Consider the following 24,293-nt stretch of genomic DNA (forward strand, 5'->3'; position numbering starts at 1 on the left):
CACAAATCGTTAGGTGACAGCTAGTTTAACACTGATTTCATTTTTACACAATATGCTATACCCCATATTGTTGGTGCTTGGGGCACAAGTTAGTTAACTTTATGCTAAGTGTTTGGAGGTGTTAGCATGTAACAGGCTAATCCTCTGCCTAGCGGCGCCGGCACACCGGGTTCTAGTCCCAGTCGGGGCGCTGGATTCTGTCCCGGTTGCCCGTCTTCCAGGCCAGCTCTCTGCTGTGGCCAGGGAGTGCAGTGGAGGATGGCCCAAGTCCTTGGGCCCTGCACCCCATGGGAGACCAGGATAAGCACCTGGCTCCTGGCTTCGGATCAGCGCAGTGCGCTGGCCGCAGCGCGCCGGCCGTGGCAGCCATTGGAGGGTGAACCAACGGCAAAGGAAGACCTTTCTCTCTGTCTCTCTCTCTCACTGTCCACTCTGCCTGATAGAAAGAAAGAAAGAGAGAGAGAGAGAGAGAGAAAGAAAGAAAAAGAAAGAAAAGAAAGAAGCTTACTGTGCCATAAACTCTTGATACCTGTAGCAAACACTTCAGTTAACCATGGTCCATCCTTACTCTGCTGGGATAGAAGTCTAGTGACAGAATGGGTAGAAGTTCTTCCTTTGCTGTCATGGCAAGAGTCCAAATATGATAATTATGGAGTACCATGGGGAACTGTGTCAGCTGAAGAATTAAATGTCTGATTTGTTAGGTTAACAAGATTTGATTCCAATAGAGGAGACCTCTCCTTTATAATCGAAATGCTTTAGAAGTAGGCTTCAGGTATTTGGGACAGTTGTGTAAATACCTTATTCATTATTCTCCTCCTGTTCAGGCTTACCTTTCTTTTGGTGTGCCTTTTTCCTCTTTGAGTTTGGTTCTGCTGCCACACTTGGTTTCATCTTTTGTGGTACTTTTATTGGCAGGATAAAAATATCCCTATACATCAGCTCTGTGTTCTACTAGAGAAGTAGTAGAACATAGAAATAAAATGCCTGGCTTCTCAAGTCTCATAGTCTAAGGCACTGGATCACTTCCCAGATGGCTGCAATGGCCAGGGTTGGGACAGGCGGGAGCCAGGAATGCCTTCCAGGTTCCCCACTTGGTGCAGGGGCCCAGTACTTGGGCCATCCTCTGCTGCTTTTTCCAGGACATTAGCAGGGAGCTGTACTGGAAGTGGAGCAACCAGGACTGGAACTTATGGGATACTGATGTCACAAGTGGTGTCTTTACCCGCTGCTCCACTGTGCTGACCTCTAAAGTTAAATTCCAGAGAAGTAATAATAATAATAATTGCTGCTTCACCAAGTAGTTGGAATGAATATTAAATGAGATAATGCCCAACTCAAAGTCAATACTTGGTAAGTTTATGCTACTGTTATATGTGTTTTTGGAATTTGAAGTCACATTTTATTTATTTATTAGAGAGGCAGAGAGATGGGATGAGGTGGGAGAGAGAGGGAGACAGAGGAAGAAGAAAGAGATTGGGGGAGAGAGTTCTCATCTGATAGTTCTTTATCCAAATGCACTGATCAGCCAGGGCTGTCCTGGGTTGAAGTCAGGAGCTGGCACTCAATCCAGATATTCCACATAGTTGTCAGGAATCCAACCACTTGAGCTTTTGCCTGTTGGCCTCTAGGGTATACACAACAGCAAGCTGGAATGGAGAGTGAAGCCTGGGACTTGAACCCAGACACTCTGCTATGAGATACATGTGTCCCAATTGTGGCTTAACCGTTGTTCCAAATGCCCCACATTTTAGTTTTCATTTTGAATGCTTTTCTTATTTCCAAAACAGACCTGAAGATAGGATGCTTTGGAGCCAAACAAAACTGAGCATTGAAGAGAGAGAAGTAAGGAGCAGGACAGTAAGGTAATGCTAGTGAATGTCTTTCCTGTCAAATGGCTGACACAGCTTCCTTAATCTGACAATGGACTAGTTGGAATTATTCCTTTCCTTCAGTAATACAACATCTCAAAAGCTGAAATTTATTTGTTTTGGTCTTTAATCCACATTATTATTCAATAACATGAAACAAAACCCTCCACACTAGTCTCCTTATGGATCAGTGATGTCCTTAGGGTATCTGAAACTCTGAACACAAGTCCTTGTTGACTTATCATGCTTAGTATTTGTTGGGAAAGTGCTAACTTACTGTTTTTCATGCTTGCAAAAGCTCAGCAGGATAGAATAAGCTAACAATTTGGATTTAATCAATTTGACCAGGTCATAATCTACCCCCTTCTCTCTATAACCCTGCCTTTCAAATAAATTAAAAATAAATCTAAAAAAAAGATAGTTCATTCACTCTTCTTGGAAAAAGAGACTTTGGCCATTAATATCAAGACAGCAACTTTGGCCGGCGCCGTGGCTCACTAGGCTAATCCTCTGCCTTGCGGCGCCGGCACACCAGGTTCTAGTCCCTGTTGGGGCACCGATCCTGTCCCGGTTGCCCCTCTTCCAGGCCAGCTCTCTGCTGTGGCCAGGGAGTGCAGTGGAGGATGGCCCAAGTGCTTGGGCCCTGCACCCCACGGAAGACCAGTATAAGCACCTGGCTCCTGCCATCGGATCAGCGCGGTGCGCCAGCCGCAGTGCACTACCGCGGCGGCCATTGGAGGGTGAACCAATGGCAAAAGGAAGACCTTTCTCTCTGTCTCTCTCTCACTGTCCACTCTGCCTGTCAAAAAACAAACAAACAAACAAACAAACAAAAAAAAACAGCAACTTAACTAATGGCAAAGCTGTCTTAGTAGTCCTTGTGTTGGGCTCTGTCAATACTGCTTGCTTCCTACTCCTACTTTTCCTCCACCTAGTGGTCTAAGGGGAGAAGTTCTAGAGAACAGACTAGGCAAATGTCAAGAAATAGGTGGGAAGGATAATTTTTACGGATCTATATTTTTCTTTTTTTTTTTTTTAAATTTATTTGAGAGGCAATTACACACACATAGAAGGAGAGAGACAGAGGTCTTCTATCTGCTGTTTCACTCCGAGTTGGCCACAACAGCTGGATCCGAAGCCGATCTGAAGCCAGGAGCCAGGCGCTTCTTCCAGGTCTCCCATGTGGGTGCAGGGGCTCAAGCACTTGGGCCATCTTCTACTGCTTTCCTAGGCCATAGCAGAGAGCTGGATAGGAAATGGAGCAGCCAGGACATGAACCAGTAACCATATGGGATACCGGCGCTGCAGGTAGAGGCTTGGCCTACTACACCACAGTACAGGCCCCACACCTGTAGTTTTCCAGGAATTTTAGGTATCTAAGAACTACCGGACTATTTCTTATCTGTAGTTGTTCCCAAGATCATGGAGTCTGTATTGAAGAGAATCTTAACTGTCTTAGGCCCTGTAAGCAAATTTAGGATGCAAGCTGTCCTTCTGTGGAATAATGATGTGATTCTATATAAGTTAGGAGAAAAGTCCTTCATCCAATTACAAAGTTGGGCCCATGGCCTCTCACATAAGGAGAAAGAAATCTGACTACAGCTCGGGCAAGTTGTCAGAAAATGATTATTGAAATATAAAGAGATAATTCACAATATAAGATCATAATTATTAAAATCAACACTTGGAAAACTAAGAAACCTTACTAGGAAAGAAATACACATTAAAACAGAGGATACTTTCCTCTTAATAAAATATAGGGATTGCAGTGAAACTCATGCTCTACATATAGCAGATGGCAATGCAAATAGGTCCAATATGTCAAGAAACAAAGTGATATTCATGTGCTTTGGTGTCTTGATGCAAATTTCATTATTCTATAGTCATTTATGAGGTCCCTTCCGTATAACAGATAACATTCTAGGTACAGACAACAAAGACCAATATAAATTGCACCCTTTTTGAGCTGTCTCCTGGGAAGAAACACGCCTGGAGTCAGATAGGTGTAATATATAGGTGAGTAGGGAAGATGTGAGCCTAATTTCAGGTGTGAGAATTGGGTGCCAGAGGACAAGAAAGGCTTCCTATGGATGATACCAAACTGAGTCTGGAAGGAAAAAATAATATTTTCCCTGGAAGAGCAAGCTGGCCGGCAATGCTGGAGCAAGGCCTTGAGGTAGCTGTCCGTGGTTCAGCATAGGCCTCTAAGGAGTTGCCGAAAGTCGCTTAATTATTCTCCAGCCTGACTTCAAAAAAAGTTTTCATATATTGAGTTTCTTTCCTTGGACTCTGGTTTTTAAGTTCTGTATAGAGACACATATTTATCTCTTCACTCCCTGGGGATAGACATCGGAAAATCATACCACATTGGCCATAAACTCCTCCATGGTAGTGACTTGCAAGCAGAACTACGCTCCCCAGGCCCCTTTAGCACTGTGCAGAATCTCAGTGACCCCTGGGCCCCTTACAGAAGGCAGAGGTTACTTCTTCGGTGGGAAAGACTGGCATTTGGAGCCACAGAGCACAAGACAGGCAGTGCCTACATGACCCCTTTTTTTCCCATGGCATCTGGCAAGGGACTCCTGGTGAGGTGAAAGGACCATTCAGAAGAGCGAGAGGTCATCAGATATGACCGATAACTTTGGAATTATAAACCTAAAGGAACCTAAAGTTAAAAGAAAGGCTCTTAGAAGGAAAACTTTACGACACTAAGAAGGGTCAACACATAGTTTGTTTTTATATTACAGCTTCCCTGAAAATGGAAAGCATAACAGCATCACAACTGCAGTGACTTGACTGGCTCCAAAGGCATTCAGGTGAGCATGTGAGAAGGCTCTCCCTACTGTGAAGAATCATGTGGACACTGAGTAGGTGTCACTGTGATAGAGAAGATCCGCGTAGACACCGAACAGGCATCTGGTAGACTCTGGAGAACTCCATAATAGGAGAAGGTTTGTTGTCACCCTATCATGTTGCAAGGACCTAGATGAATGAGATGCCTGGCATCTCCATTCATTCCATCCAGTAGATTTACTAAAATGTGCATCGTGCAGCCAGTGTTGTGGTACACTGGGCTAAGTGGCCACCTGCAATGCTGGCATCCCATATGAATGCTGGTTTGAGTCCTGGCTGCTCCACTTCCTGTTCAGCTCCCTGCTAATGCACCTGGGAAAGCAGAAGATGGTGCAAGCACGGGGGCCCCTGCCCTCACGTGGGAGACCTGGATGGAGACCTGAAGGCACCTGGCTTTGACCTGGCTTTGACCCAGCCCTGGCTGTTGTGGCCATTTGGGGGGTGAACCAGTGGATGGTAATTCTCTCTCTCTCTCTCTTTCCTTCTCTCTCTGTAACTCTGCCTTTCAAATAAATAAGTCTTAAAGAAAATAAAACAAAACATATATGCTGAAGAGAAGCTTTCAAGTGCTTCTGTTAACTGAAAAGGTGAAAGTATAATAAAACATTAAAAAAGATGGGCATCCTAACTGAACATGTAGCTTTCACATCAGTTTTTCCACATTAGGAATCCTGATGCCTTTCTATTGGCCTGTGAAAGATCAGAGTGGGTTCTGAATGATAAGAGAAGCTCTGAATCCTGAAGGAGAGAGGTGGGCAGGGGTGAGTGGGTAGGGTGAAAGAACTAACGGAAAAACAAAGGCTGGCCTCACCTGTGTGGGTAACCCAGGCTACAGTGCATTAGACTAGCGAAGGGTTTGGAGAGGTGTTCCAGAGTGTGGACTGTGGCCAGAGACCTTGAGACCAGAGCTCTGGCTTTAGGGTAGAGGAAGGGTGTGTCTGGGAGTCAGAGTTTTTCTTTGTGGAAGCTGGGAGAGCCTTACAGTGAGAGGGAGGTGCCCACACAATCAGCACATGTCTTATCCTCAGATGTCACCTCTTGCTCTTTGTCTCCCTAGGTAAGTGCCCCTCAGGCTTTCTTCCCCTCCTAGCTGACCTCTGAGTGAACCCTTTCTTTCTAGAAAGCTGTGCATATTCTTTTCCCCAGGCCCTTTGACATCCATGCTCTTCAGTTTAGAGTCCTAACATTGCATATAGGGTCCGAGGACTGGACTGGGGAGACAGGGTGGTGGCTGGCTTATTGCTCAGGTTGGCTGGGTTGCCTTGGCCAACGGATTTGTGCATTCCAGTTAGATTCCATTCCTTTTTAGACACGGCTTTTCTGGATAAAAGGCAACAGCATAGCACCTCTTCCTCTTATGACCTGTGGGGGGAAAATAGGCTTGGGGGCAGACAGAGTTATTTGGAAAGCCTAGGAGTTGGGGCTACCTTCCATTTACTTGTCTCTACCTGCCACACCATGCATGGGCCTGATTTCCCCAAGAACTGCTGAGCTCCCACTGTCCAGAGAACCCAGCTATTGCTTGAGGTCCTCTGAGAGTGTCAGGATGGAAACGCTCAACCTTTTTCCTCGGAAGATAATGGGGCAGTGCCCAATTTACTCAGCCCTACCCTGTCCTGCCCCTGTGGACTGCTGGGTACTAAAACAGTCACTTCTTGGGAGGAAGTTGTCAACACCAGTCTGTAGAATCTCCAGCCCTGATTCTGCGGGATCCCCAGCTCAGGGCTGAGTAAGAGAGTGTACATACAGGGGATCAAGACTGCCAATGGGAGGACTTTTGCAGGAGTGTTGGAAGTAGCTGTGGTGATCATTCTGTGGTCCTGGTGAGGAGTGGGAAGGCAGGAACAGGCAAGGGGCTGAATGAGGAATTTACGAATAAGGTGGTGTGAGTTTGAGTGGAAGAGGTGGCTGTGATTTCTTAGTTTGCAGCATAAAGTAGGTTTTTATTGGTGGAGGACTTCATTCTATGGGCAATTTGAAGGATTCATCATTATTCTTGGCCTCTTGCTTATTAGATGTCTGACTTTGGACAACTCATTAAAACTCTGAGTCTATTTTTAAAAGTGGGAATGTGACAATATTTGCTTTAGCTCACAAGGTTACAAGAGGAATCAGATGGGAAGAAAAGCTTTGCAACCCCTAAATCACTTTACAAATGTAAATTATGATAATTATTAGTGAGCAATTAGGTGAGGATCAAAGATGCTTTGGGAGCAGAAGGGATCTCTTATGCCAAGTCTAGAAGAAGTTGTCCTTTTCCACAGCTCAGGCCGTTGCGGCCATCTGGGAATGAACCAGTGGAGGAAGACCTTTCTGTCTCTCCCTTTCCCTGTCTGTAATTTTACCTCAGAAGAAAGAGAGAAAAAGAGAAAGAGAGAGAGAGAGGAAGTTGCCCTTTCCTTGAGGGACAGGCAGCTCCCTTCACCTGAGTCCCTTTAACAAATCTTAAATTGGGCATGTGTTGAGTCAGGGAGAAGGATAGGAATCAAGGCAGAAGCCCAGAGAAGAAAAAGAAGGGGGTGGGCCAAGTAGAAGAGGGCAAGGCCAAATGAGTTCCCGGGATGGATGGTGCAGAAAGGGGATGTAGAAAAAGTGGAGAGAATTTATATACATTTCTTCTCTCTCTCTAAGATTTAAAAAACTTATTTGTAAATCAGAATGACTGTGTATGTGTGTGTGTGTATGAGAGAGAGAGAGGGAGGGAGGGAGAGATCTTCCATCTGCTCTGCACTCCCCAGATGGTGGCAAAGAGCCAGGGCTTGGCCAGACTGAAGTGAGGATCCTGGAACTCCATCTGGTATTCCATGTGGGTGGCAGGAGCCCAAGCACTTGGGTCATCCTCTGCTGCTTTCCTGGGAGCATTAGAGAGCTGGATTGGAAGCAGAGTGGCTGGGACTCTAACTGGTACCCCAATATGGGATGCTGGCATTGCAGGCAGTAGCTTAACCTGCACCCCAACACCTGCCTCCCTACTACATTTCTTGACCGGAGGGGAGGGAGATACTGTGCCCCCCAGGAAAGTGACTGGTTCCCACTTCATGGCTTTCCCAGAAAACATGGTTTTGGTGTGGACCTATCTCTTGCTTTTCTGCTGCTAGGTAGGACTGGTTTCTCCCAGATGCAGGACTTCTACAGTAACCTTCATGACTTCCACTTCCTGGGGTGCAGGATTCCCAGTGGTCGCAGCCAGCACTGTAGGGTGATGAGCAACACAGGAGAGTGGTTTTCAGGGACAGGAGATGTCACCAGAACATTTCCTCTTGGCTCTACTTAGCAAGGCTGAGCCTCTAAAAGCCACTCCCTCCTCCATCACTTTTCTTGAACCCTAAGATGAAAAACAGAGAAATAAACTCCAAGACAGAAATGTGTATCTCAGAGGCGAGTATTTAGCCTAGCAGTTAAGAAACCCATGTGTGGGACATTGGAGTACTGGGGTTTGATTCAAATTCCAGCTGCCGACTCCAGCTTCCTGTCAGTGCACACCCTGCGAGGCAGCAGTGATGATTCAAGTGACTGGATTCTTGTTACCCAAGTGGGAGACCTGGCTTGGGTTCTGGGCTTCTGACTCTAGTCCCAACCCAGTCCTGGCTGTTGCAGACATTTGGGGACTGAACCAGCAGATGGGAGCTCTGTCTCTATCTTCATGCCTTTCAAATAAATTATAAAAATTTAAAATGTGGCCGGTGCCGTGGCTTAACAGGCTAATCCTCCGCCTTGCAGCGCCGGCACACCGGGTTCTAGTCCCGGTTGGGGCGCCGGATTCTATCCCAGTTGCCCCTCTTCCAGGCCAGCTCTCTGCTATGGCCCGGGAAGGCAGTGGAGGATGGCCCAAGTCCTTGGGTCTTGCACCCCATGGGAGACCAGGAGAAGCACCTGGCTCCTGGCTTCGGATCAGCGCGATGAGCCTGCCGCAGCGGCCATTGGAGGGTGAACCAATGGCAAAAAGGAAGACCTTTCTCTCTGTCTCTCTCTCTTTCACACTATCCACTCTGCCTGTCAAAAAAAAGAAAAAAAGAAAAAAAGAAAAAAAAATTTAAAATGTGTATCTCAAATGGATCAACTTCTAAAGCACAAGTTTTTCATTCTCCCATGGTCAGCTGGTCCCCAAGTCCATTATAGCTGTTGCCTTGGGATATTCACATTTCTCCAGAAAACAACCAAATCTAATGAGCATTCATTCATTTTGTGCCATGAGCCCCAATCACCATATTGGGGTGGAGATAGAAAAGGATGAGGGGGAGGAGTGAGAGAGTATCTTCAGGGAAGCTCTTGGCTTTTGTGCTCCAAAAGCAAAGGTTCTCCTGGTCTCTGCTCCTGAGGTCGAATCTACACTGCCTCATTCTGATAATTTCAGGTTTCATCTTACTAGTTCTTACTATTAATTTTCTGCCAGGGACCCTCGGAACAGACTGAGAAAGGGTTGTGTGAAATAATCTGTGTCCAATGATTACATTTGAGTACAGATAGATAGTTCATGCATATAGTGAGATATAAACTCAAACATTAAAGAGGTGAATATAGTTAAAGTGTGTGTGTGTGTGTGTGTTTCCCAGTTCCTGGCTCATATAGCTCCCTCCCCAAAGCTGACAATGGAAACTAGACTTTCTCTTCCCCATGGAGGACCATACAAACTCTGTTCTTCCTTTGTCCATAAAGAAACTCTCTGACCTACCTTCACAGACAGTAAATCACAAGGCCTCCCACTTGGAAGGGGTCCTGCCCTATACCCGCAAGGACATGCTACACATTCCCTTTATACAGAGGGGCCAAGAAGAATCTGGATAGGCCTTACTGGGTTCCTAACTCAGTGTGTTAGCAGTAGGTCCTACCTTTTTTGCCATGACTGTCTATACTTCAATCAGGCCTATGCAATGAAGTCTCCATAAAACTACCAAAGAACAGGGTTCTAAGAGTTTCTGCATAGCTGGAAATGTGGAGGTCCCTGGAGAGTGGCATGCCCAGAGGTTATAGAATCTCCATACCTCTTTCCCCATACCTTGTTCTGTGCCCTGTGCAATTCTTCATCTGTATCCTCTGTAACATCTTTATAATGAACAGGTAAATATCAGAGCTTCCCTGATCCCTATGAATTGCTCAAGCCAATCAAGTGAACCAGAGGAGGAGCTTGTGGGAACTCTAGTTTATAGTCAGGGGCTTGTGATTGGCATTGGAAGTGAGTGGGGCCAGTCTAACAGTCAATCTGTGGGATCTGATGCTATCTCCAGGTAGATGGAGTCAGAAATGAATTGAACTGGAAGATACCCAGCTGATGCCTGCTGCAGAACTGACTGCTTACTTGCTGATGGGGAGGAATTCCTACACATTTTGGGATCACAGAAGTGATCTGTGTTGTAGATGTAAGGCAAGAGTAACTTAGTTTGAGTTGGTTTTCTGTTCTATAATCACAGAGATGTTTCCCTCTAATCTTTGTTTTTTGGACACTAGTGTTTTTCCAAAAAGCAGTAAATATTCAGTTTCTTTGCATTTGCATTCTCTCTCTCTCTCTCTGTCTTGCTCTCGCTCTCCTCTTCTCCCCCCCCCCCACTAGCATACATACAGGTGTGTCTTTGTATCTTCTCCGTTTTATTCCACAGATAGCTGTATCTAGAGAGTAAAAAGTTTATGTCTTCTGCACAGGATTTTATACCTTATTTTGTACCACAAACAATGTTTTGGCAAAGGTTACCACTCATTTTTGTTTGTTTTGTTTTGTTTTTTAGTTTTAAAGGCTTTTGTTTAAACACGAAGTGTGCACATGAGCTGTTTATTCCTTTTCTTCACTGCAGAGCCTGGTATTGGGATTGGTCACTCTGATGGTCATCTGGGCTGTTCTTTGCAGGAAGGCTTTGTGGTTCTTGGAGGAAACACTGTGAGCAATCCCTGCACAGTAAAATTTGTTGCACGTTAGCAGCACCTCCAGCTTCTTGATGGTGTGGACTAAAACTTTGCAAGAAGCCACTGGGCAGCATGTACTTTGTTTTCTTCTTGCCCCCATAACCAATGTTGGGCATCAAGATCTGGCCCTTGAATCTTCTCTTCACCCTGTGTAAATATCTCTGGGTTTTTGCTTTACTTTTTTTTGTTTGTTTTATAGATTTATTTATTTGAAAGTCAGAGTTACACAGAGAGAGAAGGAGAGGCAGAGAGAGAGAGAGAGAGAGAGAGAGAGAGAGAGAGAGAGATGTCTTCTACCTGCTGGTTCACTCCCCAATTGGCTGCAATGGCTGGAATTGCACCTATCTGAAGCCAGGATCCAGGAGCTTCTTCAGGGTCTCCCATGTGGATGCAGGGACCCAAGGACTTGGGCCATCTTCCATTGCTTTTCCAGGCCATAGCTGAGAGCTGGATGGGAAGTAGAGCAGCCAGGACTTGAACTGGTGCCCATATGGGATTCTGGCACTGCAGGCGGCAGCTTTACCCACTATGCCACAGTGCCGGCCCCATGCATTACTCTTAATATTGACATACTGGTCTGATTGGTGCCAGTGAACTTCTTGGATTAGTTTTTGGTGATCATGGGCTTCACCAGGGGTCTGAGGGCGGGCATAATGGCTGCCATCTCTGTAGGCAGTGACTAGGAAACCTCATTCTGATTAATGGCTGCAAATTATTCCATTCTATGACTGTTAAATAATTTAACAAACCAGTCACTTTTTGAGACACACAGTTCTTTCCCCTTACATAAACAAACTGTGATGTATATCCTGGAACAGAATGACAACAACAAACCCCACGGATGTAGCTGTTGATAAGCTCATGGTCATGTACTATTCATGCTGCTAGAACCTGAGGTACTGATGCTCCTGCACATGTGTCGGGGGATGGGAGCTACAGGTTTGTAGCATCAAATCTGCCAGGTGCACCTGTGTGTCACTGGCCCCAAGGAAACCCAGGAGAGTATTGCTTTTCAGAAAACTTATCTGTGTTTTCACTTTACATGTTTTCAGTTACCATAGGTCAACTATGTTCTGAAAATATTAAGTGAAAAATTCAAGAAAAACAATTTATGTTTTAAGTTGCCACCGTTCAGAGTAGCATGAGATGTAAATCATTCCTTTGTCCACACTGTATACGCTACCTGCTGTTAGTCACTTAGTAATTGGATTGGTTTTCAAATCAACTGTCACAGTATATAGGGCTTGTTTTCAGGTAATCCTTATATACCTAACACTGCCACAAAGCACAAGAGCATGGATGCTGGGAATATGCATATGCCAAAGAGAAGGTGTAAAGTACTTAATGTAAGTAAAAAGATGAGGCTATTGACTTAATAAGAAAAAAAATTATATTCTGAGATTGCTAAGATTTTTAAGAGCAAATCTATCCATGAAATGTTGAAGAAGGAAAGAGAAATTCATGGTAATTGTGCTGTTGCACCTTAAACTGTTAGGGTCACAAAGGACAAGTGATTGTTAAGATGGAAAATGCACTGAGTGACAGATTTGGTACTATCTGTGGTTTCAGGCATCCGCTGGGAGTCTTGGAACATATCCCTTGTGGATATACTTTCTATATTATATTCTGTATACTACAAAGTACAGTGATATGACCTAAGGAAGAATAACTCTAAGTAGTTTTTCCTTGCAATGAGAGCCCAGTAACATCCTTGTATATAGAAGTGAACATTCTTATTTCAGTTTTGGATTTTTAGTCCTGGAGAGAATGAAAGTGATCCTTCTTTGTATGTATTAGATAATCTGAAATACAATTAAGTACAACTGGTTATGTTTCTAAGCCCATACAGAAAACTTTGGAGCAAATTGTACCTTCTCATGTTCAAGCAACTCCTATAGGATAAGCATTTTACTTTAATTGACTCATATAACTCTCACAACAAACATACAAGATATGTGCTGTTACCCTCATTTTAAAGCTGAGCAAGCAGAGACCCAGATGGTTAGCAGATGGTAGTGGCAGAATCCTCAAAAGCTGGAGTGTTTCCATGCCTCTTGGAGGAGGAGTGCATAGTATGTTTAGGATAAATCCTACACTTCTTACTTCTGTTTCTTCATCCCTAAAACAGGAACCATAATCCAGGATAACCTACTTAGGTAATTATTCTCTGGTTTATTGTCCAGGTAGTAGTGTTGTTTTCATAAGAAAATATATATTCTAGAATGTGAGAGGTGGAAAGGGGTCTCCATTCTGCTGGTTCTCTTCCTTGACATGCTCAAGGTCTCCTGCTAGTATCCCTGTCCGTGAAACATTTGTTTTAGAACAAGCTAGGTGGCCAGCGCCGTGGCTCAATAGGCTAATCCTCTGCCTGCGGCGCCGGCACCCCAGGTTCTAGTCCTGGTCGGGGCGCTGGATTCTGTCCCGGTTGCTCCTCTTCCAGTCCAGCTCTCTGCTGTGGCCCGGGAGTGCAGTGGAGGATGGCCCAGGTCCTTGGGCCCTGCACCCGCATGGGAGACCAGGAGAAGCACCTGGCTCCCGGCTTCGGATCAGTTCAGTGCGCCGGCCGCAGCGGCCATTGGGGGGTGAACCAATGGAAAAGGAAGATCTTTCTCTCTGTCTCTCTCTCTCACTATCCACTCTGCCTGTCAAAAAAAAAAAAAAAAAAAAAAAAAAAAAAAAAGCTAGGTAAGCTACTATGTTTACTTTTGGCCAATTTTTTGATTGCATTCCTATTTAGTTGCCAATCAAAACCCAATTTAAATAGTGCTATAGTTTGGGTATTACTGTCACTGTCGAATGTCCCCCAAAGCCCATGTGTTAATGTTTGGACACTGTTGTCTTATGTTAATGGTAAGAGGGTGGAAACTTAATCCTGTTATGATGTCTGAAAGTGGGCTTTTGGGAAGTGATTGGATTGGACGAGGCCCCTAGGGCAGAATCATCCTGGTGGCTCTACAAGTTGCCATGTGATGTTCACTCTGCCTCAGATTCTGCCAGAATGGTATCACCAGACGTTGAACCAACAGGACTTGCCCGACTGTGAACCTTCAAAAGTATGAGCCAAAATAAACCTTCTTTCTCCATAAGCAGCTTGGTTTACATACTTCACTCTAGTAACAAAAAAAAAACCAAAAAACTAATATAAATGGTATTCTCTACAAAAACAATGAAACTTTGATTCTTTAGTTCATCCTATTTGTCTGTAATATGAACAAATAAGTGTTTTCATTAGGGTTTTGGAAATATTTATGTTTGTAGTATTCTAGTTTTAGCTACCAGCATGCTTAGTGAGAGGATCTGCCCTTGGAGTTCATACCTTCCCTGCTTTTCTGCCCTGCCACTGTTTGGTAGTAAAAGTCCAAACATGGTTATCTGGCCTCAGGCAAAGCTGGGGGAGGAGGATGTTAGTTGGAGATGTGAGCGGTTACTGAATGTAGAACTACAAATTCAAAGGTATCACTGAACTGGGTTCTCCAGAGTAACGGAACCAAAGAACTGTCTTACACAAAGGATCTTCTAAAAGTTAATAGAAAATGCATGTTACGAAAAAATATATGTGGACTCTAAATTTTTTTTTTTTAATTTTTTTTGACAGGCAGAGTGGACAGTGAGAGAGAGAGAGAGAGAGAGAGAGAGAGAGAGAGAAAGGTCTTCCTTTGCTGTTGGTTCACCCTCCAATGGCCGCTGCGGCCGGCGCACCGCGCTGATCTGAAGCCAGGAGCCAGGTGCTTCTCCTGGTCTCCCATGCGGGTACAGGGCAAGGGCTTGGGCCATCCTCCACTGCACTCCCGGGCCACAGCAGAAAGCTGGCCTGGAAGAGGGACAACAAGGACAGAATCCGGTGCCCCGACCAGGACTAGAACCCGGTGTGCCGGCACAGCAAGGTGGAGGATTAGCCTACTGAGCCACAGTGCCGGCCGACTCTAAATATTTTTGCACTACAATAAACTTGGTTTTAATTTTACTTGACATGAGCTTTTGGAAGTTCCCATTGTGTGTGTGTACTTTACCATAAGCAATTAACTTGTGATTATGAAAGGTGACAAGGCCAAAATCTGTGAGTCATCCAGACTGGAGAACCAGGAAGTGGTGTTCCAGTTTGAGTCCAAATGCCATCTTCTGGGGCTAGCACTGGGCGTAGCAGGTAAAGCCGCTGCCTTCAGGGCTGGCATACCATATGGGCGCCAATTCGAGTCCCGGCTGCTCCACTTCTGATCCAGCTCTCTGCTATGGCCTGGGAAGGCAGCAGAGGATGACCCAAGTCCTTGGGCCCTTGCACCTACCTGGGAGACCCTGAAGAAGCTTCTGGCTCCTGGCTTCAGATGGGCCCAGCTCCGGCCATTTGGGGAGTGAACCAGTAGATGCAAGACCTTTCTCTCTCGCTCTCTCTCTGCCTCTGCCTCTCTGTAACTCTGCCTTTCAAATAAATAAATAAATCTTTAAAAAGAAAAACAAGAAGCAAATGCCATCTGCTGGAGATCTGGAGAATTCATCTTGCTTGGCATTAAGGTTAGCCTTTGCTTCTGTTCAGGCCATCAGATTGGATGAAGCCTACTAAATTATGGAGGGCAGTCTGCTTGACTCAAAGTCCATCAATTAAAATGTTAATATAATTAAAAAAAAACCCCACAATAATGTTTGGCCAAATACCAGGACAGCCCATGGCCCCGACAAGTTGACATATAAAATTAGCTGTTACAGGATATTTTTAAAGATTTATTTTGAAAGGCAGAGTTACAGAGAAAGAAGGAGAGGGATAGGGAGAGAGAAATAGAGTGAGAGAATTTCCTTTTGCTGGTTCATTCCCCAAATGGCCATAATGGCTGGGGCTGGGCCAGGCTGAAGCTAGGATCCTGGAACTCCATCTGGGTATCCCACGTGTGTGGCAAGGCCCAACCACTCGGGCCATCTTCTGCTTTCCCAGGCACATTAGCAGGAAGCTGCTGGGACTCAATATGGGATGCCGGCATTGCAGGCAGCAGCTTAACCCACTGTGCCACAATGGTGGCCCCTACCACAAGGTCTTACATGATATTGGAACCTTGCTACTTACCTATTTCCTAGGATCTTGTATTGAATTTGCAGTTCTAGAAGCTCAGCTTGTCAGTGTGAGGAGGATAATCAGTCATGGGAAACTGACTTGTGCTGATCAAATTCACAGGGGCCAGTGTATATTCCAATGGTAGATACTTATTTCTGGGCATGAGTCCATTCATGACATCCAATCAAAGCTTCTATACAGGATCAAGGTGGTGGGGACTCTAAGTCATTGCAGAAGAGAGTCCTCTTGGGATCAGAGTGAAGACAAGGAGAGGATGGATTTAAGGGCTTTTTGATCCAGCCTGAAGAAAAAATTGATAACCCTCCCTGTCCAGAATTCAGTTTACACCTGTTATGGCCAGTACACAAAGCTTGCCAGAGTTGGTGTCTTTTTTGAAAAATTTTGGTAAAAAATTCAGATTATTATTCCTTGGAGTTCCTATTTTACCCTCATGGAGCACTGTTCTTCCAGGGAACATATTTTCATGTGTTACTGCTTTTTATAGATCCTCAATGTTGTGTGCAACCAGTGATGGCATGTAAACTGATTTTAGAGGGTACACCAAAGAGCATTGTAAGTGTTGCTTTAATCTGTCACATAATGGAACTACTACATCAAATCTATGATTTCATGGATATTATAGCTTAGGATAAGGTTAGTTTTGGTTTAACGAAAAAGTTACATAGATAATAACACAGGTAGTACGCAGATAAGAAGGGAAAACTCATGAAAGCAAAAGAAACCGATGTTCAGGAAATAGTGACATAAGCAGTAGTACTTCCCAGAGTTTCATACCTCTCATGCAGATTGTGTAATTTCTTTGTTGGGTAAATTCAGCCATTTCCTAACAAGAGTCAGTACGGTTTTCCTTTTAAGTAAAATAGGTGTTGACTTTTAGATGCCTAGATGTTCTCCAGTCTTTATGAGGAACATTCTTTCTCTGAAACGAAATCATGCCACCATTGAAAAACATTTTCTAGGTGCACAGTTGATCTACTGCCTGTCTCATAGTTTTTGTTTGCAGGGTCAGACTTGCTTTTAGGGAGACCGTGTGAGTTTGTGAAACAGCTGGCTAGGGTGGAATCAGAACTGTGTGACTTGCCAGCATGGGTACTCAGACAAGATGCCTTACCTCTTGAAGATACCAGGAGTGCACGAGTTAGCCAATACCAGAGACAGAGAAACAATAAGCATGATGGCTGGTCGCCATGCATCCTGAGCATACGTGAGGTTATTGATTTATTTGAGAGACAGAGAGATCCACAGAAAGAGCTCCCATCTGCTCCCATCAAATCACTCATCGAATGCTCACAGTTGCTGGGCTAGGCCAGGGCTGAAGCTGGCAGCTGGGATTCAGGAACTTAGTCCAGGTTTCCTATTATGGGTGATAGGAAACTAAATTACTTGAGCCATCACAACTGCCCCTGGGGTATACATTAGCAGGAAACTAGAGTCAGGACCTCGAGCCAGGTATCAAACCCAGACACTCTGATGTGGGATGTTGGGTGTCTTAATTGGTATCTTAATTTAACTGCTAGGCTAAATGCCTGGCCTACATGAGAGTTTTGTTTTGTTTTGTTTTGTTACCTCTGTGAATACGGGCATGATAATACTTATGAGTTAGAATAACTGGGGTGTTGAAATTAAAATAATGGATTAAAAAAAGTGTCAAAAAGACACCTTCCTTTATTTCTGTGGCTTCTTAGAAAACCCAAGGCAGGTAACTGAAGAATGGGATCAGTCAGTTTGGGCTGGTAGAGCAAAGTGCTACAGACTAGAGGCTTAGAAACAACAACAATTTATTGTTCACAGTTCTGGAGGCTGGAAGACTGAGATCAGAGTAGCAGCATGGTTGGGTTCTGGTGAGGGCCTTAAGGGCCTTAAGGTTTGCGGAGGGCCTTCTGCACTCTCAAATGGCGGAGAGAGAACTGCAGAGCTCCTTGGGGATTCTTTTATAAGAGCACTGCTCTCATTCATGAGGGCTGCACCCTAATGATTAACTACCCCTCAAAGGTCCCAGCTCCTAATATATTACATTGAGGTTAGGATTTCACTAGGATGGATTTTAGGGAGATATAAGCATTCAGTCCATTATTGATGTTGAGGGATTTCAAGCTATATATCACCCTCACCCAGTATATGCTTTTTTTTTTTTTTTTTTTACAGGCAGAGTGGACAGTGAGAGAGACAGAGAGAAAGTTCTTCCTTTTCCGTTGGTTCACCCTCCAATGGCCGCTGCAGCACTGTGCTGATCCGAAGGCAGGAGCCAGGTGCTTCTCCTGGTCTCCCATGCAGGTGCAGGGCCCAAGCACTTGGGCCATCCTCCACTGCACTCCCGGGCCACAGCAGAGAGCTGGCCTGGAAGAGGGGCAACTGGGACAGAATCCGGCACCCTGACTGGGACTAGAACCTGGGGTGCCGGCGCCGCAGGCGGAGGATTAGCCTATTGAGCCGCGGCGCCGGCCAGTATGTGCTCTTAAGAGTTAAAGACATTTTGTCCTTTTGCTTTCTGTTAGTCTAACGGCAGTTGAGAGCAGGGAGCAAAAGCTTTCCTGCCCTAGAGAAATCTGAGGACTGAGACTATTAAATTAATACTCACTGGTTGTATCTCTCCAGGCTGTTGACAAGTCCACTGACTTACATGACCTCAGAAGTTCTTACTGCTGAATTCATCTCTCACTCTTTTTTTGCCAATCTTCTATCTTGCCTAAGTGCAATGATAGTTCTGAATATTAAGTGATAATTGAAGACTCTACATACATATGTAACAGATATTTTATACCTAGAGACTTTATAATCTACCATGAATATAAAATGGTTTTATTTCATGTAATCATGAATGTGGGATTTATACACACATACACATATACACATACTCAAACCATGCAAATACACACACACTGGACGTTTCATCCAAGCCTTACATTTTCCAGATGAAAAGAGTATTGGGGGCCGGCACCGTGGCTCAACAGGCTAATCCTCCACCTTGCGGCGCCGGCACACCAGGTTCTAGTCCCGGTTGGGGTGTCGGATTCTATCCCAGTTGCCCCTCTTCCAGGCCAGCTCTCTGCTATGGCCTGGGAAGGCAGTGGAGGATGGCCCAAGTCCTTGGGCCCTGCACCTGCGTGGGAGACCAGGAGAAGCACCTGGCTCCAAGCTTTGGATCAGCGTGATGTGCCGGCCGCAGCGGCCATTGGAGGGTGAACCAACGGCCAAAAGGAAGACCTTTCTCTCTGTCTCTCTCACTGTCCACTCTGCCTGTCAAAAAAAAAAAAAAAAAAAAAAAAGAATATTGGGAGAATATGCCAAGATTCTACAGTCAGTTGGTCAAAGGTTTGGACTGAGACCCATAGCTTCTTTTCCTTTCCTCAGAATGCTATTCATATGGCTGAGATCATGTCATGGCCCCAAATGCCACTATTCAAGTTTTGGGCACACACTGTGCTTTGTAAAATGTTTCCTCCTAGGCAATTTTTCAAGAAAGTCACTAGATCTCACATGCTTTCATTAGGGCTCAGTCTCCAAAAGCCTATGCTGAAGCTGCACATGATGCCCCTGCACCAGGATAGGAGAAAAAGAGAAGGACTCAAGTTTCACCCCCCTTGGGAGTGTGTGAATGACTCCTTCAAACATGACCTGTTCGGAGTTCTGAGTCATTCTAGTTTCTCTGTGTTTCCATTTTGACTTTATCTCTGTGTTATGAGTGCCTTGCCTTCACTAGGGTTTTTGTAAGCATTTATTGTTGGCTGAAGTAACCACTTCTGATTTGCCACTGTCTGTGAGACTCACTATATACCTTCCCTTCTAGCTGGGCTACCGGGGTGACACATTATCCTGAAGTTTCCCCTTTTCTTCCTGGTCTTATGTCTCCTACTGCTTTCTTTTCTTTCTTTTTTCTTTGCTTTCTTCCTCTGTCTCACCTTCCCAACCTCCTTCCTTCCTTCCTTCCTTCCTTCCTTCCTCCTCCCACTACAAGATAACTTCTAATGTAAGTTTTGTTATTTTATTTATTTATTTTTAAAGATTTATTTATTTATTTGAAAGTTGGAGTTACACACAGAGAGAAGGAGAGCCAGAGGCAGAGAGAGAGAGAGGGATCTTCCATCTGTTGGTTCACTCCCCAGTTAGCCGCAGTGGCTGGAGCTGCGCCGATCTGAAGCCAGGAGCCAGGAGCTTTTTCCCGGAATCCCACGTGGATGCAGGGGCCCAAGCACTTGGGCCATTTTCTACTGCTTTCCTAGGCCATAGTAGAGAGCTAGATTGGAAGAATAGAAGCGAGGACTCGAACTGGCACCCATATGGGATGCCGGCTGCGCAGGCAGAGGATTAACCTACTGTGCCATGGTGCCAGCCCCGAGTGTTTTTTTTTGTTTTTAAAGATTTATTTATTTACTTGACAGGCAGAGTTGGGGGGGAGGAGAGACAGAGAGGTCTTCCATCCGCTGGTTTACTCCCCAAATGGCTGCAATGGCTGGAGCTGAGCAAATCTGAAGCCAGGAACCAGGAGCTTCTTCTGGGTCTCCTACACAGGTTCAGGGCCCTACACACTTGGGCCATCTTCTACTGCTTTCCCAGAACACCAGCAGGGAGCTGGATCAGAAGAGGAGCAGGTGGGACTTGAACTGGCGCCCATATGGGATGCCAGCACTGCCTCATACAAGTTGAGAATACAGCCTTTGTATGCTACCTGGTGAGGGATCTATATGGTGTTGTTCTTGATTGCCGGTGTAACTTGAAAGGAAGCTGTAGTAATGTTCAGAGCCTTTGATGTCCTGCAAATGAAGGAGGGGGATATTCTCAAATTCCTTGCAGCAGGAACCCACCTAGGAGGCACCAACCTTGACTTCCAAATGGAACAGTACATCTACAGAAGGGAAAGTGATGGCATCTACATCATCAATCTGAAGAGGACCTGTCATTGCTGTCATTGAAAAATCTGCTGATGCCAGTGAGATATCCCCCAGGAACACTGGCCAGAGGACTGTGCTGAAGTTTGCTGCTCCAACTGGAGCTACTCCTGTAGGTGGCCACCTTACAGCTGGAACCTTAACTAACCAGATCCAGACAAACTTCTGGGATCCACATCTTCTGGTGATTACTGGTCCCAGGCTGACCGCCAGCCTCTCATAGAGGCATCTTATGTGAACTTGTCTACAATCACTGGGTAACAGACTCACCTCTGTTCTAAGTGGACATCACTGTCCCATGCAACACCAAGGGAACTCACTCCGTGGGTCTCATGTGGTGGATGCTGGCCTGGGAGGTTCTGTGCGTGCGTGGGACCATCTGCGTGAACACCGTGGGAGGTCATGCCTGATCTATACTTTACAGTGATCCTGAAGCAATTGAAAAAAGAAGAGCAAGGTGCTGCTGAAAAAACTGTGACCAGGGAGGAATTTCAAGGTGAAAGGAGAACCCTAGCTCCCAAGTTTACTGCTACTCATCCTGAGGTAGCAGACTGATCTGAAGGCATGCATGTGCTCTCTGTGCCTATTCAGCAGTTCCCTACTGAAGACGGGAGTGCTAACCCGTCACAGAAGACTTGTCTGCAGCTCCCGCCGCTCAGGCAGATGGGTAGGAACAACCACTGAGTGGTCTTAAGCTGCTCTTCACGGTCTCTGAAGCAAAAATGGAAATGAGGTTGATGGAAAATAAACACCAATTTAAAATAAACAAACAAACAAAAAAGAAATCAAGAGTATAATGGCTGTTATCAGAGGCTAGAGAGAGCAAGGGTGAAAGAGATGGGGAAAAGTTGAGAGACACTAAGTTATAGGAGAAGGGGAAGTTCTAGTGTTCTATTATGCAGGGTTACTATAGATAAATATAGTGTACTGTATATTTTTCTATAAAAAGCTAGAAGAAAGTATTTTTAGTATTTTCACCATAAATAAGTGATAAATATATGAGGAGGTAGTGTTGACTCTGATTTGGTTTCTATACCATGTGATAGTCCCAAATATACGTAGTTTTTTTTATGTCAGTTAAACATAAAAAAAGGGAAAAGATCCTGCTGCAGGGCAGAGATTGCTGGTTGGATCTGGTCTCCTTGAACAGGAATCTGTGTTGAAGAGAGCAAGCTGATTCCAGAGGGATTATACATTTTTAAAAGTCAGGCTGGGGCAAGTCCAGATAGGACTTCCCACAGATATAGGGCAAGGGAGCACCACAGAGCATTGCTAGTCTTGGCATGGGATGGCACAAATGGATCCTTGACATCCTCAGAACATGCATCATGTTCACATAGGAACTCTTTTAGAGATTCAGTGTGAATGCTACTGCACCAGCAAGATCTTAGGAGAGAAGCCCAAGGGTTAGACACCCACTGGGAATCTCCCATATCTCTTTCAAGAGACTGAGACTTGGACATAAGGACCAGAATGTCCATAACAGTAAAGATGTAGAAGTCTTTCTGCTCTCAATTGGTGACTCTGAAGAAAGTCTTAAAGTTATCTCATTACAGTGGTCTTGGTCAGGGGCCTCCATTGCCCAACAACAAGTTCAGGGGTTTCTAGTCCAGACTTAAGAGAGGAATCCCAAGAAAGAAACTTGGATCTGTCATCAACTTCTTTGTATCTTTAGAAATACCATGTCCAATGTATTACCTTGCAACAAGGACTGACTGAAGAGGGAACTTTTTGGAAGAATTTTTGTGAAGCACCAGAAATAGCACAGCCATCTAACCTGGGAAGCTGCCTAGGAAGTGAAAAACAAATGTGATAAGAAAGGGATGGGGAAAGAAGAGAGAGGAGAAAAGAGAAAGGGGGAAGAAAGAGTGGGAGGGAGGGAGGGAGGGGGAGAGAGAGAGAGAAGGTATATAATAGGAGAAGACATTTATGTATGACATGGAAGTTGCTTTTCATTCCTGATTTAATGGGATTCTTTACTGATTTGGTTATGTGTTCCAAGTTCTGTGTTAAGGGCTAAAGCCAGGGAAAGAACAGAATGTATTTTGGGAGGCAGTATCTTCGTTTTGTTCCAATCTTGAAGTCAGTAGAAAAGACTTTATCCAAGCCGTGATGTTACTATAGGTGTTAGACATCAATAAAATCTCCTGTGAATCAGCAGGACAGGTCCATCTTCTTCTTTTTACTCCTGCTCCAGCACACCAAAGGGCCATGTTACTTAAAGGAAAACTGATTGCTCTGATCATAAAGGAGGAATGCGATTTCTTTTTGCTTTTAGTAATTTCCCTGGATCCCTGGTCACACAGTCTCCATCTCATTACCCCTGTATGTTGGAAGCTATAGAATTTGAATTTCTTATTCAAAATTCTGCAGAAGGTTAAATCAGTTGTTTAGTTCCCCTGGAGTTCCTTCCTGTGTCCTCTTGCATTGGATTAACTTCCTCTAGACTTTGGTTTTGATCTGATTATTGCTTCCACTCCATGTCAACTAACACAATATGAAAATACACACACGCGCACACACAACTTTCTATAAAATCTGTAAAGGGATGAGAATCTGTTATCACGTAAAGCACTCCACTCTAGGTTTTCAGCATTGTGCATTTGTTCACATTGGTCATTTATAAACCCAATGCTTGTATTTCATTATGTAAAATAGGAATTTTATTTTTATAAAACAGGTATTTATGGATTGTGTACTCTATTCCTGAAACTGTAGATATAGGATGTATTAATATACGTGAAACACAGTCTTGCTTCCCAAGTAGTTTATGGAAAAGCAGAGAAACAAACATGTGATAGAAACAATAACTCTTGCATGAGTGTGGATTGATAGACGCAGAGGGATGAAGGAAGTTACTTTGCCTGATGATTCTAGGAAGGCTTCCAGGAGGAAGCTCTATCTGAGAAGGACTATAGGATGACCTGGGGTTAACCAGGTTGTTTGGGAAGGGGTGGGTCTTCTGAGCAAAGAGGCTGGCATGGGAAAATGCACAGAGGTAGGAAGTGTATTGCAGGCAGGGAAGGTTTGAGCAGTAAGAGACATTCTAAGTTCTAGGTGAGAAAAACTGGAATTGGGCTCTTGAACTAATTTTTTAAAAAGATTTATTTATTTATTTGAAAGGCAGTTACACACAGAAGGAGAGGCAGAGAGAGAAAGAGGTCTTCCATCCACTGGTTCACTCCCCAGTTGGCCACAACGGCTGGAGCTGTGCTGATCTGAAGCCAGGACCCAGGAGCTTCTTCTGGGTCTCCCACGCAGGTGTAGGGGCCCAAGGACTTGGGCCATTTTCCACTCCTTTCCCAGGCTATAACAAAGAGCTGGATCGGAAGTAGAGCAGCTGGGACTTGAACCAATGCCCATATGGGATGCCGGCACTGCAAGTGGCAGCTACACCACTGCTTTGGCCCCTTGAACTAATCTTTTTTAAAAATAAATTTATTTTTTAATTTTAAAAATTTAACAATTTTTAACATCTTACCACAATCACTTCATCTTTAGACAATTATATACATACACATATATACTATTTTTTCTTGAAAACAGATTACCATCACCAAGTGAGGGATTTATGACAGTGATCATAACATGGGAAAGAAGAGCATATTGTCATGTATGTGGTATTATTCAGTGAAGCAGTATTTATAAGTACATACCAAATGATACGACTTCCACACATTTTTATACTTTCTATATGAACTCTCACAAATAAGAGAAAACATGTGG

The 24,293-nt window shown here is 44.6% G+C and overlaps 1 protein-coding gene across 9 annotated transcripts in view; it reads left to right on the forward strand.

The window, feature by feature from the left end:
- The window catches only part of RNASE1 (ribonuclease A family member 1, pancreatic), an 80,464-nt gene that overhangs the window by 957 nt on the left and 55,214 nt on the right, over positions 1-24,293 (forward strand). For 3 of the 9 annotated variants that reach the window (XM_062204668.1, XM_062204675.1, XM_062204666.1), the window contains exons 2-4: positions 1,791-1,865; positions 4,619-4,687; positions 12,748-12,775. The exons of 2 other annotated variants lie outside the window; for them this stretch is intronic. The gene's annotated coding sequence lies outside the window, so the exon portion shown is untranslated. The remainder of the gene's footprint in view (positions 1-1,790; positions 1,866-4,618; positions 4,688-12,747; positions 12,776-24,293) is intronic. 4 more of the 9 variants (XM_062204667.1, XM_062204664.1, XM_062204669.1 and 1 more) reach the window with 3 other exon arrangements.

Source organism: Lepus europaeus, chromosome 11 (genome assembly GCF_033115175.1).
Source record: "Lepus europaeus isolate LE1 chromosome 11, mLepTim1.pri, whole genome shotgun sequence".
NCBI lineage: Eukaryota > Metazoa > Chordata > Mammalia > Lagomorpha > Leporidae > Lepus > Lepus europaeus.